Raw genomic sequence first — 14,525 nt, forward strand, 5'->3', positions numbered from 1 at the left:
ACTAGCCCCAAAGATTCTTCCAAAGTTTTCAGAGAGAGAGAAGGGGCAAAGTTACAGGGAAAACTTGCAATCTCAGAATACTTGTTTTTATGCAAGCCACTTTGAGAAGCATTTTCTATTACCATCAAGACATTCCATCACCATCAAGACTCCTTTGGGACATGCATATTAATTAGTTTTCCTGCCTCCTCTATCTGGCCTCTGGTTCCCAGGGTTGATCCATCTTCCTCAACAAATATTCTGATCTTATTATTCTGCTATTGTACAACTTGCAGCTTTTTATTGTTTGAAGCCTTTTATTTTCTTTATCTTTTATCTAAAACATTTTCTTTGACATTCAAGGTTTGACTCATCTGGCCTTGATGATTTGGTTGATCTTCCACAACAAATTATAAGATAGAAGTTTAATGAACGTGTACTGCTTGGAAGGTAGGGAGAGAGTTCACTGGAGAGAAGCAGGCGAGATTTCCATTCTCATGGTTCTCAGAGAATGGCCAGGAGTGGACCCCAAGTACTGAATGAGGCAGGAGTAAACTCTGAGTACCCCTGAATGTGGCTCAACACCCATCCTCTCAAAAATAAAAGCATTTTATCTTTTTATCTACTTGCATTTTCTTTCTTCTTTGTTTCTTTGTTTCTTTCTGTTTCTATCTTCGCTTTCTTTCTCTTTCACTTTCTCTTTCTCGCTTTCTTTCTCTCCTTTCTTTCTTTCTTTCTTTCTCACTTTCTCTTTCTCATTTTCTTTATCTTTCTTTCTTTCTTCTTTCTCTCTTTCTTCTCTCTCCCTTTCTCTCATTCTCTTTCTCTCATTCTTTCTCTTTCTTTCTTCTCTCTCCCTTTCTCCCTTTCTCTCTTTCTCCCTTTCTCCCTTTCTCTCTCTTTCTCTTTCTCCCTTTCTTCCTTCCTTTCTTCCTTCCTTTCTTTCTTTCTTTCTTTCTTTCTTTCTTTCTTTCTTTCTTTCTTTCTTTCTTTCTTTCTTTCTTTCTTTCTTTCTTTCTTTTCTTTCTTTCTTTGCTTTCTTTCCTTTCTTTCTTTCTTTCTTTCTTTCTTTCTTTTCTTTCTTTTTCTTTCGTCTTTTTTTTGGTTTTTGGGCCACACTGGATGAATCTCAGGGGTTACTCCTGGTCATGTGCTCAGAAATTGATCCTGGCTTGGGGGATCATATGGGACATCATATGATCAAACCGAGATTCGTCCTAGGCTAGTTTGTGTAAAGCAGATGCCTTACTGCTTGCGCCACCACTCTGGCCCCAACTTGCATTTTTTCATGCTTTTTGCATTTCTTGTCCTGCCTATGTCACTTATCCTATATAGTTTTGGGGCCATACACAGTGACGCTCAGGGGTTACTCCTGGCTATGCACTCAGAAATCGCCCCTGGCCAGAGATATAGCATGGAGGTAAGGCGTTTGCCTTTCATGCAGAAGGACGGTGGTTCGAATCCCGGTATCCCATATGATTCCCCAAGCCTGCCAAAAGCGATTTCTGAGTGTAGAGCCAGGAGTAACCCCTGAGCACTACCGGGTGTGACCCAAAAACAAAACAAAATAAAACAAAAAAAAGATTGCCCCTGGCTTGGGGAACATATGGGACACCGGGGGAATTCAACCTGGTTCATCCTAGGCTAGCGTGGCGCAAGGCAGACTTATGCCCTGCTCCACCGCTCAGCTCCACTTATTCTGTTTAGGATGCCCTGCCCCTTCCTATCAATTGTCCTCTTGCATTTCTTCCAGGATTTCTGCTCTAACAATGCCAGCTAGAGGGAGTTTTTCCCAAACATGCAAGAGAGTATTTTCTGTGTATCTCTTTGTGACACCTGTCACGCCTGGCTTGTTATTTGTATTTGACCTTGGTTTATACTCTACTCTTACGTTAAGTCAATATTTAATGAGTTCTTATATTATAAGAGGGAGGCATATAAATACAGCTAATTAGTATTTTGTCTCCAAAGCAGTGAATAATCTACTTAAACATATCTTTTTATCAATTGATTTTTATCAACTACCCATTTATGGGTTGGTTTTTTTTTTGCTTTACTGTTTTGGTTTGGTTTGGAGGCTCATACCTGGTAGTGTTTAGGGCTTATTTCTGACTCTGTGCTCAAAGTTTACAACTAAGTGTGCTTCTGGGGCCATGTGGTATGATGAATTAAGCCAGAGTTAGCCACATACAAAGGAAGTGCCTTAAGGTACTATCTCTCTGGCCCATCCATCATCTATTTAATGCCTCTCCAAATACTATATTTTTCACATCATGGTGTTTCTTGCTCTCTGGAATTTTATCACCTGTAAATTGTATCTTTAAATTGACCTTCATGCCTTTTTCTCATTTTTCTACTTCTTTAACTTGGTGTCTGTTGTACTTTCAGGAAAATGGTCACATCTTCAAGTTTACTGGTTAGATCTTCAGCTTCGTCTAACATGGCATTGACACTATTTGTCTTTGGTGAATTGAAATGGTTAAAGGTTATAACTGTTCTTCATAGTGAATTACTCTTTTATTTCTTAATGACCTTTAGGTTTTTTAATTTTTTAATATGTATACTATAGGCTCTTCTAGGTTACTATTCTAGAGTTCCAATTTTTTTTTTTAGGTTACACCTGGTGATGTTCAGTGGTTACTCCTGGCTTTGCGCTCAGAAATTGCCCCTGGCTTGAGGGACCATATGGGACGCTGGGGGATTGAACCACAGTCTGTCCTAGGTTAGCGCATGCAAGGCAGATGCCTTACCACTTGAGCCACCACTACAATTTTCAATTTTGAGATAAAACCACCTGCCTTTTTTTATTTCCCTAATTTTTATGTCTCCTTTGAGGATTTTTATTATGTCCCTGCTGAGAGGCCATTCTTTTGCTGTGATGAACTATATGGGGTAGAAGAATTTAATATCAACATCCTCTAGGTACCCCAAAAGGAATCCAAAATGACCTAGACCACACTGATTTTAAGTTTGCAGTTGCCTCCAGGATCAGTAAAGTTAAACTGGATACCAATGGAAATTAGACATAACATTTCATTTCTTGAAGACTTGTTTCTAAAATAATTAGATCGTGTTCATTGATTTCTTGCACATGTTGGCTAGGATTCTAAGTTTGGATAAGCCTGGGGTTACAGAGGTGATTTGGTTTTAGATCCTACAGAAGGAACTTAAGAGGACTTCTGTTTTTTTTTTTTTTTTTTTTTTTTGGTTTTTGGGCCACACCCAGCGTTGCTCAGGGGTTACTCCTGGCTGTCTGCTCAGAAATAGCTCCTGGCAGGCACGGGGGACCATATGGGACACCGGGATTCGAACCAACCACCTTTGGTCCTGGATCGGCTGCTTGCAAGGCAAACACCGCTGTGCTATCTCTCCGGGCCCAGGACTTCTGTTCTTACTTTGTATTATTTTGTTTTGTTGGGCCACATCTGGTGATGTTCAGGGGTTACCTTTGGCTCTACACTCAGGAATTACCATTGACAGTGTTCAAGGGAATAAATAGCATGCTGGGGATAGAACTTGGGTAGGCCATGTGCAAGGCAAATTTTTTTTTTTTTTTTGGGTTTTTGGGCCACACCCAGCGGTGTTCAGGAGTTACTCCTGGCTGTCTGCTCAGAAATAGCTCCTGGCAGGCACGGGGGACCTTATGGGACACCGGGATTTGAACCAACCACCTTTGGTCCTGGATCGGCTGCTTGCAAGGCAAACACAGCTGTGCTATCTCTCGGGGCCCAAGGCAAATTTCTTACGCATTGTGCTGTTGCTTTGGACCCAGAGCTTTCGTTCTTGATGGGAATTTTAACTCTGTTGTTATCAAATCCACCTTCTAATATTAACAAAGCCTCAATTCTTATATTAACAACCTGAATTTCAGTTCTCTCTGTGTGTTTAGCACTTGTGGATTCATATGCACTCTGGAGAAATCAGCCAAAGATCACCTTCAAAAAAATTAATAATAGTTAGAAATGATCACTCTGGACAAGAACTGGCAATTGAAAGGAAGTAAAGTGATTTACATGATACGCCTTTAGTAACAGTATTGCACACCAAACCAAGGTGAGAGAGAGAGAGAGAGAGAGAGAGAGAGAGAGAGAGAGAGAAGAGAGAAGAGAAGAGAGGAGAGGAGAGGAGAGGAGAGGAGAGGAGAGGAGAGGAGAGGAGAGGAGAGGAGAGGAGAGGAGAGGAGAGGAGAGGAGAGAGAGAGAGAGAGATAGAGGCAGGCTGAGGGTAAGGGTGGAGAGGGGAAAGAGGGTAACTGGGGAAATTGGATACATGAAATGAACACTGGTGAAGGGATGGGTATTGGGACAATTGTAAGACCAAAACTCAACTACCAGAAACTTTTAAACTCTGTATCTCACATTGATTTATTTTTTTTTAAGAATCAGTTGACTTACGAGCACCCTAAGCAGTGTGCAGGGGGGACAAAGGAACCACTCCCAGTCATCCTGGGCCACCTGGGTCGAAAGGTTCAGTGGTTATGCAGTGCTCCATCAGCTGTGTTAGCATGTTAGTATGCCCAGAGTGTAGGGGAGAGCAAATGCCTGCAGGGTACACCCAGATATGCTTGGTGCTAAGAGAAGGGGTTGCAGCACATGGTATTAGGATCCAGTTTGCTTTTAATCCAGTGATCATGGGGCTTAGACCTATAGGGCTTCCACAGAATTAGTCCATACTCTGGACAGCAAGAAGCATGAATATCTACCTAACTCCTGCATATCCTACTGACCAGTAGACCACCCAGTATTTAGAGCAGGAAAAGAAAGCCTAAGAAAGTCAAGAGAAAGCAGCAACTAACCATGACTTTGAGAGAGTTTGAGAGAGTGTTAAGGGGGGTCTGTTAGTTTATTCCTGTCTGCTGAAACAAATGATCACAATCTGGGAAACTTAGAAACAACACAGATTTATTGTTCATAGATAAGGATTCTAGAAGTATAAAATTAGGGTACTGCACTGTCAGATGAGGGACCTTCTCTTGAATCATAGACTTTTTTTGTTTTGTTTTATAGTGCCAAGGATCGAATCCAAGGCCTCAAACACACTTTGCAGGGTAGCTACTGCTGAGCTCTACCCTTAGCCCATAGACCACTGATTTCATCTTACATGATGGTGAAGGGAAGTGTGTGTGTGTGTGTGTGTGTGTGTGTGTGTGTGTGTGTGTGTGTGTGTGTGTGATTAAGATTCTGGACATTAGGAAATAAGTATAAAATGAGGGTAGGGTGAGACACCTGCATTTAGGCTGGAACCATAACATTTTTTGTTGTTTTTTGGGCCATCCAGTGGCTCTCAGGGTTGCTCCTGTCTCTGTGCTTGGGCATCATTCCTGGCAGTGCTTGGGGGATCATATGGGATGCTAGGGATTGAACCCAGGTCAACCATGTACAAGGCAAACACACTCCTTGCTGTGCTATTGCTGTTGAATTGGACTTTGAATTATGGATAATTTTTTTTTTTTGGTTTTTGGGCCACACCCGGCGGTGCTCAGGGGTCACTCCTGGCTGTCTGCTCAGAAATAGCTCCTGGCAGGCACGGGGAACCATATGGGACACCGGGATTCGAACCAACCACCTTTGGTCCTGGATTGGCTGTTTGCAAGGCAAACGCCGCTGTGCTGTCTCTCCGGGCCCATGGATAATATTTTAACATAGAGAGAGGAAGCGGTTCAGTCTGGTGGAGGAAATGCCAAGGCAGGAATAAACCATCACAGAATTGCACACATTGTACTTTGAATGTGCATTATAGACTCAAGTGACTGGATTTCTGTACATAGGTTTATAGGCACAGTCTTGGAGTTGATTGTTTTCCAGGATTCCTATATAAGACCACTCACAGCATGCATTATAGTTACTTATTCATGAAAGGAACAAAATACACACGAGACAATAATATTAAAGAAATAAATATTAAGTACACAGAATACTCTCAAGCTCAGAATATCTGTTTCTTCTTTTACAAACAAGAAGAAAAGATGATATGATTATTGAAATTTTTTCTGGTTTTGGAACCAAAAAGATAGTACACTGGGTAGGGTGCTTGTTTTGCATATTCCTTGGCATTTCATATAGTCATATACTTTCCCAAGCACTACCAGGAGTGATTCCTGAGCACAGAGCCAGGAACAACACCCGAACAATTTGTGTGGTTATGACCACACAAAAAACTTAAATTTCTTTTAAGAGTAATATTCTCTGGTCATTTAGAGCCAATTCTAATTCATTGCAATTTAAGAAAGGAAAATCTGTGTATAACCTTTTGTTTGGGTAAATAAACTTGGTTGTGTATATGAGAGAGGGAAGGAGATTAAAATGTGTCTCTAGGGCCCGGAGAGATAGCACAGTGGTGTTTGCCTTGCAAGCAGCAGATCCAGGACCAAAGGTGGTTGGTTCAAATCCCGGTGTCCCATATGGTCCCCCGTGCCTGCCAGGAGCTATTTCTGAGCAGACAGCCAGGAGTAACCCCTGAGCAACGCTGGGTGTGGCCCAAAAACCAAAAAAAAAAAAGAAAAATAATAATAATAATAATAATAAAATAAAATAAAATAAAATGTGTCTCTAAAACAAGGCTATTGCATGTGCTAGTAATCAGAACAAAGGGTCAAGAGACTGATCTGTTAGAGGTTTACCTATTTAGCTTCTGTTGCTGCCATACTTGGCAAAATAAAGAGACATGCCTTATGAGTTCCCTTTTGTCGTTCCAGACCTCAAAGCTTTCTCTTTAAAAAACCCTCAGTTTCCTCATAGAAAACAGGAAGATTTCTCCTTAGAGAAAACCTTTACCAACAGCCACGAAAGTATGAGAAGACACTTTCTCCGATATAAAAGGAAAGTGAAAAATTGATTTTCTCATCTTTGCACGTTTTTAATTTACTTGTTGAATTTTTCCAAAGTTCCTTAGAAAAAAGACAAAATATAAATAAGAGAGTCAAGATTAGGTCAGTCTATATTTGAAATAACCATGATTGTCATTTAGGAATCATTTTTCAAAGTAATTTTAAAAGCCACTCTGAGGGGCTGAAGTCATAGTACAGCAGGTAAGGCACTTGCCTGCAGGTGCTCCATCCTGGCTCCATTCCCAGCATCCCACATGAACCTGAACACTGCCAGGAATGACCCCTGAGTATTACCAGACACAGTCAAAATACAATAAAAATTAATAAATAAAAACATTATTTTAATATGCTTATTTATTATTGTGGAATCTTCAAGTCTTCGAGCAGTATTCAAGAAATGTGGGCTACTCCAAGCTATGTTTGGCCCCACTGTAGAGCTCAAGTTTAATGCCCAGTCATACATATTGCTGGGATCCATTTTACAAAGGACTTAGGGAGGGACAAGGTGCAGTCTGGTGGTTGGAACTGGGCCAAACCATTGGTCCAGTCCTTTGATATACCTCCCTGGTTTCTAGTATGGCTCATTTTTATTATATACACTAAATAGCGATCATTAATTCATTCTTTACTAGGTATCTGGCTTTTGTTTGTTTTGTCTTAATAATAGGTATTTGTTGAGCATCTAAGTTATGCCAGGGACTATATGGGCACACACTAGAGATAGGACTTTGCTGATTCCATAGTGATCATCTTTCAGCATGGTAAGTAATCTTTTTTTCTGTGTGTTAGGCATGGGATACTAGCTAATTCGATTTCTTACCCAGTAATTCTTCTCAGATATTTTCCTCTACTGCAGAATTAGGAAATTTGCATTTCTCATAGGAGACTCTCCAGGTATTTAGCACATTTGTATGAGGTTTGTGAGGTGGAAATGAAGAAGGTAATTTTCCTACTTTTGTCAAGCTTTTTGGCAATGTCATCAACTGAAGTTTCCTGGTAGGCTTGTTATCTATCATGTCTGTTTCTCAACTTTCTCTGTGTGAGGGAGGAAGTTGAAAGTCATGTTCAGTTTTTGGATTTTCACTTCCTGCACTCACATCCAGATAGGGCCACACACTGTTCAGCTTCAGCCTTGGAGAGGTTATTGCCAGGAAGAATATACTGAAGAGCCTTTTTAGTTTTGTTTTTATTTGCTTGTTTGTTTTTACTTGGAGGCCACACCTGACTATACACAATCACTCCTGGTGGTTCTCAAGGGACTGTATATGATGCCAGGGATTAAATCTGGGTGGGTTTCATGCAAGGTAAATGCTCTACCCACTGTACTATCATTAAATTAATTTCTAGAGACCATATTTTGCTAAACATTTTATTAGCATTTGGTCCCACCTTTTGTTTAAAATATGGGAGGTAGTTTCTATCTCCTGCCCTGAAAGACTCTCAAGCCTCCCTCCCTACTGTGTTTTTTAATGATATTATCAAAGGTATTGGGCATGTAGCATTTGGATGTGTGTTGGGGGGTACATACCTGGTGGTATTTGGAAGCTATTTCTGCTTCTATGCTCAGGGATCCCATTGGGGATCCAATTGAGATTGGCCATAGACAAGAGCAGTACCTTACCTCCTGTCCTATTTGTCTAGCCCAAGTTTACTTTAGTGGGGGGAGTTATGGGAAGAGTTTGTGGAATAGGTGGGGTTCACTAGGGCCTAAAACTGCCAGAAAATGAGCATTTCACTCAAACCGAAGATGCTCAGAGGGGCCTAATCCAGTGACTGAGTCCACCTCTCAAAACTGAACAAAGAGCAAAGACATGAGTGTGTTGGGTTGACTAAAGGCATGAAAACATTTCAATCTGTTAATAGAGGACCAGGTGGTAGTATGGCAAATAGAATGTTTGTCTTGCAAGTGGATGACCTAGTTCAGATCTCTGTATCCCATATGATTCCCTGAACCCCCAGGAATGATTCCTGAGGACAGAGTCAGGAATAAGCTCTGAGAAAGACCAGGTATGTCCTTCCCACAAAATGATCAAACAAAAGAAAATAGAGGATTAATGTCCCACAAAAATGGATGAGAAACATGTGTTTGGTAAAGATAATTAGGTCATCCAAAAAACTCTAATATCTCAGCATTCACCTGCATCTTAATTGTTTTACATAACAATTTTTAATATGACATGATGTATTGCACTCATGTTATATCAAAACAAGTCTATAAATCATCTAATTCAATATAACACTTAATTTCATAGATAGAAGCAATCCTAGTAGAGAATATATAAATGTATCAAGAATAATACTCAAAATGACATAGTGAGTAATTTTATTTCATCTTTATAAACTGAGTTGATTATCTAATATAAATTTTATTTTTTTAAAATTTGTATTTAAGCACCATGGTTACAAGATTGTTCATACTGCAGGTTTTTTTTTCCACAGATAAAAATTTGCTCCTGATTGAGTTACAGTCATACAATGTACAACCTTCACCAGTGTGCATGGGAGGGAGTAACCATGGTGCTTAAATACAAAATTTTTGGGGGGCCACACCCAGTGATGCTCAGGGGTTATGTGCTCAGAAATCACTCCTAGCTTGGGGGATCATATGGGACGCTGGGGGACCGAACCTTGGTCTGTCCTAGATCAGCCACGTGCAAGGCAAATGCCCTACTGCTGTGCCACTGCTCTGGCCTCTTAAATACAAACTTTTTGAAAAATTTGTGAGGGAAACTCACAGGGCTGGAGTGGTGGCTCAAGCTGTAGGGCATTTTCCTTGCATGCGACTAACCTAGGATGAACCATGGTTCAATCCCCCAGCATCCCATAAGGTCCCCCAAGCCAGGAGCGATTTCTGAGTGCATAAACAGGAGTAACCCCTGAGCATAGCTGGGTGTGGCCCAAGAATAAAAAAAGAATAAATAAAGAAAGAAAGAAAGAAAGAAAGAAAGAAAGAAAGAAAGAAAGAAAGAAAGAAAGAAAGAAAGACAGAAAGAAAGAAAGAAGGAAAGAAAGAAAGAAAGAAAGAAAAAGGAAGGAAGGAAGGAAGGAAGAAAGAAAGAAAGAAAGAAAGAAAGAAAGAAAGAAAGAAAGAAAGAAAGAAAGAAAGAAAGAAAGAAAGAAAGAAAGAAAGAAAGAAAGAAAGGAAGGAAGAAAGAAAGGAAGGAAGGAAGGAAGGAAGGTAGGTAAAGAGATAAAGAAGGAAGAAAGAGAAAGAGAGAGAAAGGAAGGAAGGAAGAAAGAAGGAGAGAAAGGAAGGAAGAAAGAAGGAGAGAAAGGAAGGAAGGAAGGAAGGAAGGAAGAAAGAAAGAAAGAAAGAAAGAGGAGAAAGAAAGAAAGAAAGAAAGAAAGAAAGAAAGAAAGAAAGAAAGAAAGAAAGAAAGAAAGAAAGAAAGAAAGAAAGAGGAGAAAAAGAATATAATAATATCATGAAATCTGAGAGATAGTACAACACTGAAGGGCTAGTGCCTGGTTCAATCCCCAGCACCACATATGGTCCCTTGAGCATATGAGGAGTAACTCCTGAGCACCGAAGAATGAATAATCATTAAGCAACACTGGGTGACTTCCAAATCTTCCCTCCTTCAATTTAATACCATGATGAGAAAGTGGTGATGGGTGTGGACTGAGGATATGACTGACTCAATAGGCTGAATCTGTTGCAGACTGGAGACCAGGGCTCTACTTCTGACAACACATGGTCCACTTCTGTATTGCTGGTGGTGATGACTCCTTAGCACAGAGCTGGGAATAGCTCCTGAGCAATACTGGGTATTATCCTCTGTCCCCCCCCCCCACCCCAAATATAAACAAAAAAAGAAAATGTGATGGAACTTACCTAAAACTGAACAAACTAGGCCTTTAGTAATAGGGACTTTTATAAAGTAGATTCTTACAGAACTACTTTGAAAAATTTGGTAGGAGATATCTTGAGAAGTCAGACAGTAAGGAAGGCATTGACCCTGCATGTATCTGAATTAGATTCAACCCCCAACACCTATGGTCTGGCAAACACCTCCAAGAGTGATCCCAGAGTACAGAACCAGAAGTAAGCCCTGAGCACTTCAGGGTGTGGTTCAAAACAACAACACACATATTTTTTTAGTGTTGTAACAAAATTTCTTATTGCTTGAATCATATTTTTGTTTTATTTTATTTTGGGAGCATACCTGACAGTGCCCAGGGCTTATTCCTGGCAGTACTCAGAGGACGAGAGTTGGTGCTAGGGATTGAACCAGGCTTGCAAACAGCACCTTAATCCTGTACTATCTCTCTGGCTCTGTTTTAACTGTTTTTAAGTGTATAGCTGGGTGACAAGAAATACATTCACAAAGCTCTATAAAATTACTGTCATCTTCACAAACACTAGACCTCTTCAGTAATCCATAATCTGTCCACACCCTGACAACCATCATGTATTTTCAGTATCCAGAAGTCTGGCCACCCTCAGAACCTCCCAAAATTAACTCAAATAATATTTGTCTTTTTACCTGGGCATAATATCCTCACAGCTCATCCATGTGGGGGCTTTGACGGGATGTCCTTCCTCCTGTTGTGTGTAAGGCCACATATTTATTCAACTAACCAATTAGAGGACATTTTGGGTTGTTTTCACTCTTTTGCAGGAACAACTGAAAAGCCATATTAGGGCAACAAAAGCTGGGCTAACTTCAGATATTTAGTCCTTAGCCAGCCTTAGTGAAGGGAGAGAAGTAAGCTTCCTGCTAGTGGTTTGAGAAACTGGGGCAGAACCCACCAGTTGAGCTTGTTCAGGTTGGCATGAAGTGGGCATAAACTGAGTCTCTGATCCCCAATCTATGTCCCAGGGTCCTTGGAGGGGTCTGAGAGACAGAATGTCCTCGAAGACAATGGTCTACCATCTCATCTCTTCCCAACCATGATGAGCTCAGCATTCTGATTGTTGTTTGTTTTCTCCTCTCGTTTCTTTAGGCTGAGGCTTTATTCCCCAAGTGTGCACTTAAAATCCCCTTTATAAATAAGGCCTCAAGGACTATGGCTCTCTTCTGAAGTACTAATAAGTGGCAGCTCATTAACTCCTCCTGCTTACCTCACAGACTTGCATCTTTCTCCTCTTGGCATCAGGCAATCCCAGAGAAAGAGAAAGTCAGCAGAACTGTCCCCTGGGGACTCACATAGTGAGAGATCGGCTTTTTTGCACCACCCCTAATGCTCTGAATCTCAGACATGCTGGGTAAAATCTTCATGCTCTTTCCCCTGGAGAGAAAAAGAGTAAGATTTCTTCATTTTGCAAAACTGGTATCCTAATGATAATTTCAAGCCTCCAGTGATAATAGATTTTGAGGGTGGAACACCCAGGCTTTCTTTAGTACATCTGTAATTACTGTATACATTCTAATTATAATGCTGCTTCTTTCTTTTTTTTTGGTTTTGGTTTTGTCTCTGGGATACACTCAGTGATGTTCAGGGGTTACTTCTGGCTCTGTACTCAGGAATCATTCCTGGAAGGTTCAGGAGAACTATATGAGATGCTGTGGATCAAGCCTAGGTCAACTGTGTGCAGGTCAAGAGCCCTACCTGCTGTGTTAATGCTCTAACCCTCAGGCTTTAATGAATGTTCCTTATTTGGTGTTCTTGTCAGGGCAATGGAGGGAGCTGCTTGCTTCTATTCTGAAGTTGTTTACTTACTCTCTGGTCAAAGCCTATAGATTAATAATACTCTTCAGTTCTGCTAGACATAGGAAACCCATGTCTAATCACATGAAAGTAAGTCAATATAATTGCCACCTAAAACTATGTGAGATTCTTTACCCAAAATCTTTAGCTTTGGGGTCTTGACCCTGAAGAGTCTCAAGCAAAGACACCCCATCCACTTGGGAAATGAGTCCTTTTCCCCACTAACTGCTGAGGCTGTATCCCTCAAAGGTTGGGTGGAGAGTGGAAAAAGAAACCACAGGTGTCAAAATAAAGTCACAGTCAACAGTTTCCTGTTCACTCATCCAATTCATTAGCTAATCTTATTGGCTAATTAAACAAATGGTTTGGTAAAAATTCATATTATTTTAGAGCCCATTTCTATGTTGCCATCCTTCCTTCATAAAACCTGTAGAACTTACACAGCATCAACATTGTAATCTTTGCTTCCTACCATATGTAGAATGAACCCAACAAATTCCCTCAAAACTGGCAATATCCACACTCCTGAATGCTTCTGACACCTCAGAGCTGAAGCTGACTCACTGTAAGTAGAGATAAAATATTTAGAACTATTACTTTGCTTCATGTCTGGGAAATAGAAATGGTGGGAAAAGACTCTGAGAAAGGAGCCAGCTGTCTAACCTTGGCTTTTCACTAGCCTCTGGAGCCAATTAGGTAAGTAACTACACTATAGTTTATTTATTGAAAAAATACCAGTTATTGTCTTCTTGGTATTGTGGCTCAGCAATTATGAAATGTGGTGTGTATAAATATGTACATATGTGTATAAACATGGTGGTGTGGATGGGTGGGTTGATGGAAGTTGGCAATATTCATCACTAGTTAGGGGCTATTCTGGGATTTTTCCTCTGGGATAAAAGGGTCCCTGGTTGTGTTAAAAATATTGTGTGATACTGGTGATTCAAACCAGTGTCAGATATTATCGCTCTAGACTCCTGAATCTGTATTTTGCATGCTCTAGGTGTGAGCAAAAGAACAAAGCAGATTCCCATATTGAGGACAATGGAGTCAAGATTTTTATTGAAAGAAAAAAGTTACAAGAAGGGCCAGAGTGATAGTACAGTGGTGAGGGCATTTATTTTGCACACAGCTGACCCAGGTTTGATCACTAGCATCCCATATGGTCCCCTGAACACTGCCAATAGTGATTCCTGAATGCAGGGCAAAGAGTATCCTCTAAATTGCCTAGTATTGCCCAACCCAACCCCCCAAATTTTACCAATAAGGAAAAGGAGAGAAGAGAAATAATAGCCCTGCAGTACTGGGTCAGCTTTGGATCACAATCACCTCATGCCTTTAGGAGAGAGGAGGGGAGGGAGAAGAGGAGGAAATGGAAGAGAAGATGAGATGGAGAAAGGGAGGAGAAAAAGGAAGAAACTAGATGAGGCATGAGGCTGATTCAAGAGTTATGGTATAGAAGTTATATGTTCCCGGGGTAACTGTATGTGTCAGCTGACCTGAAAAACTAAAGTCCCTAAAAATCTATAGAAATCATGTCAAGAGATCAAACTTTATGGGTCTGGGTAGTTTGAGATCATTGCATCTGGATCTCCAAGAACCAGGTTTAGAGCTGTAGAGCTAACTCAGTGGGCTGAGCACATGCTTGCCTGAGAGAGGCCTGGATTCAGTCACCTGCACTGCTAATGATCCCACCACACAAAACCAAGAGTGTTCACTGAGCACTGAACCAAGAGTAATAGTACCTGAATTTCACTGTGTGTTATATATAAAAGCAAAAGCAACAATAACAACAACAACAACAACAACAATAAAAAACCCAGGTTTGTATCTGGATAAACCACAGAATTCTGGTAACATTATTTTCCTTAGATTTTAGATCTGATGAGAACAAGACCTTCGAATCTTCTTCTTGTTGCTACTTATATAGTCTTGGAGTCTCCACTGAAGCAAAAGACTTGGATTGTGGGCCTGGAGAGATAGCACAGTGGCGTTTGCCTTGCAAGCAGCAGATCCAGGACCAAAGGTGGTTGGCTTGAATCCCGGTGTCCCATATGGTCCCCCGTGC

This window comes from Suncus etruscus, chromosome 3, assembly GCF_024139225.1.
Source record: "Suncus etruscus isolate mSunEtr1 chromosome 3, mSunEtr1.pri.cur, whole genome shotgun sequence".
Classification (NCBI taxonomy): Eukaryota; Metazoa; Chordata; class Mammalia; order Eulipotyphla; family Soricidae; genus Suncus; species Suncus etruscus.